The following is a 3,619-nucleotide window of genomic DNA, read 5'->3' on the forward strand; positions in this document are numbered from 1 at the left end:
GGGATTGTAGGTGGGGGGAGTGAATGTACAGCGCTCTCTTCCACCTTCAATACCACGACTGAGGTGCCCTTGAGCAAGGCACCGAACCCCCAACTGCTCCCCGGGCGCCGCAGCATAAATGGCTGCCCACTGCTCCGGGAGTGTGTGTTCACGGTGTGTGTGTGTTCACTGCTGTGTGTGCGCACTTTGGATGGGTAAATGCAGAGCACTAATTCCGAGTATGGGTAACCATACTTGGCCACATGTCACGTCACTTTTGACTTAACTCGTTTATCACATTGATTTTAACCATACTGTTGAAAATATTCCATTCGTTGTTATTAACATCATGAAGTGAACATGTAATTAAACATTACATTACGTCAAGGTTTCCTAAACTGGGGGTTTGTAAAGGAACTGCAAGGATTTGTGAGTTTAATAAAAAGCTTATATTTAAATAAATCATAAAAATGTCAAATTTAAATAAATTATTCTAAAACGACAATCAAAATAAAACACTTGCTTAAAAAATGAAATATTTTGTATGCCTGCATGTCATGTGACCATTAACCAACAGAGAACTGTAAATATGCAAATGTGTTAATTATTAACATATTACCTTAAAATATAAGGGGGGATTTCAAATAAATAAATAAGTTGAAAGAAAAAAAAATGTTTGGGAATCCCTGCATTACATGTAAATACGAAATAACCTGAATTTGTGCATTTTAATGGGTTAGTAACACAAAAGCCTTCTAAAGACATAATTAACCCATTGAGTGATAATTCAAATAAACATGAATGTATTCATCAGTAGTTGATGCAATGTTAAAATGTTGAGATATGATTCATGTAAATCCAGTGGTCAAATGCTGTGTGGCCTCTCAATTTTGTGTGTAATTAAAGCCACCTGACTAGTGACTGGTCTTTATGTGAACGTCCACAAAACTGGAAGACTTTCTGACTGTATATAAGCGGTAGTCTATTTTAAAAAGGAACATTTAAAAGATGAAAAAGAAGAATTAGGGAGAATCAAATTATGAATAATTTGTGTGAATAATATAATAATAAATATAAATTATATTTATTATTGGGGGCTCTGATAAGCCTCATGTCCAACCGACCATTGACGCCCTCTATCGGTCATATTTTATATAACACTTAAACCAGTGCAAGATAACAATAGTTTAGGCCTATAAAAATTTTAATTAATGTTGATTTTTTATTTTAAAGGGGTCATATGATGCGATTTCAAGTTTTCCTTTCTCTTTGGAATGTTACAAGCTGTTCGTGAATAGATAAGATCCCTAAAGTTGCAAAGACTAAAGTCTCAAACCCAAAGAAATATTCTTTATAAAAGTTAAGACTCGTCCTCCTAAAATGCCTCGTTTAAACACACCCCCACATGTCTACGTCACGATGTGGGAAGATTTGCATAACGCCGCCCAAATGTTCACGCAAAGAAAGAAGCCGTAACTTTATTGTTGCTGCCACCACCGCCGCCATGTTGTGAAGACGCTGTGTTTCGTTGCGAAAGCGAAACTACTTTGTTTGGCCTTCCAAAAGAGGACACAACTAGAAATCAGTGGTTAAGTTGTATTTACAACACTGTTCCAGAACAGTTCAACCCAAATATTCAGATGTGTGCAGCGCATTTTATGGAGGACTGTTTCCTGAACCTGGTAGAGTAGACTACAATGCCAGCTGTTCTGACTCACAGACTGGAAGTACGTTTTCATATTTAAAGAATTTGCCACTGATGATTCAAACGTGAGTTTTCAGCAGTGTAGAGTAGCGCTTGTTGTTTGTAATTTCTCCGATCACATATGCAGACATGGTTTTATGTTTACGCGGCGCGATGCAACGCAAAGCGTAAAAAGACAGTATAAGTCATTATAATCTGTAATTATGTCCCCACTGGATGCAACAAATGCCTCGTTTATAATGGGTTTTAATCTTTTTGTCTCGTCGCTCCGGGACATGGCATCACAGTATGGTAAGGGGCAGGGTTGCCAGGTTTTCACAAGAAAACCCGCCCAATCACTACTCAAAACTAGCCCAAAACTAGCCCAATCACGTTTCGAGGGGGTAAAAATCACATTCTGGGGGGTAAAATACATGTTTTTTTGGCGGGGTTCCCCTGCTAAAATTCACACTCCGGGGATAAATATCATGTTATTGGAGTCGCTTCAACCCAGGGACATGAAACACAACCCGCGGCAACAGTGTTAAAGTAGCCCAATTCCGCGGGTAAGGGGCATAACATTTCCATCACACGCTTGAGGTATTAGGGTTAGGTTAGGGTTAGTCAGGGTTATTCGGCCAATCACAACGCACTGGATAGCTGGCCAATCAGAGCACACCTCGCTTTTCAGACTGATGAACTTTGTAAAAATCGACGCGTTTCAGAAAGGCGGGGCATAGAGGAGAAACAATAATGTACAGTATGTGGAAAATAATGTGTTTTTTTAAACCGCATAAACATTTCATTACACTAAATACACAACATAATGTTCTTTTTAGCAACATCATATGACCCATTTAAATTATATTTATTTCTCCACTGATTCTGGAGACTCTGTGGTTCTTATTCTTTTAGATTTATCTGCCGCTTTTGATACAGTAGACCACTCCACACTATTATCCAGACTAGAGTCCTGGGTGGGTCTAAATGCTACCGTTCTTAATTGGTTTCAGGCATACCTGTCTGACAGAAAGTTTTTAGTGAAGCTGGGTAATTTTACCTCCTCCCCTGCACCTCTGAACTGTGGCCTTCCGCAAGGCTCTATCTTAGCTCCTTCTCCATTTTCTCTCTACATGCTACCTCTGGGCTCTGTGGAAACATGGTGTCTCTTTTCATTTCTATGCAGACAATACTCAAATCTATCTACCAATCAAAAGAAACAATTCCGCAGTGATTACATCTCTCCGGCATTGCTTAGAGGAGGTTAAAGCATGGCTTGTCCAACATTTCCTCTTCCTAAATGAAGACAAGACCGAAGTAATTGTTTTTGGTTCTAATGAGAATTCTTAGTATATACGCCCTGATTTGGACAGTTTATCCATATTTAGATCTTCACAGGTGCGGAAACTAGGTGTTCTTGTCGACCAGCATTTAAAATTTGATAAACATATCTCCTCCGTTATCGGATCCAGTTTCTATCAACTTCGTCTACTGTCTAAAATCTGAGACTTTCTCTCTCCCAAAACTCTAGAAATGGCTGTTCATGTGTTTGTTTCATCTCGGCTAGATTACTGCAATTCCTTATATTGCGGTAGATCTAAATCTCAAATTGTGCGCCTTCAGCTAGTCCAAAATGTTGCGGCCAGACTTCTTCTGAAGTGTCGCAAACATGAACACATCACTCCAATTCTCAGATCTCTACACTGGTTGCCGGTTCATCAGAGAATAGACTTCAAAATTCTACTCTGTTTATAAATTAGAATATAAAATACATTTTAAAATACATTTTAAAACAAACACGGGGAAAGGGGCGCCGCTTACTGTTCTGTTATTCGGTCCTGTATTCTGTCACGACTCCTACTGTGGCGGAGGCGAGGAGACGAAGGAGCGCGGAAACCAAGAGGATTAACATCAAAGGTATTTATTTATTTATTTATATATATATATATATATATA

This window comes from Sinocyclocheilus anshuiensis, unplaced genomic scaffold (genome assembly GCF_001515605.1).
Source record: "Sinocyclocheilus anshuiensis isolate Anshui unplaced genomic scaffold, SAMN03320099.WGS_v1.1 scaffold627, whole genome shotgun sequence".
Classification (NCBI taxonomy): domain Eukaryota; kingdom Metazoa; phylum Chordata; class Actinopteri; order Cypriniformes; family Cyprinidae; genus Sinocyclocheilus; species Sinocyclocheilus anshuiensis.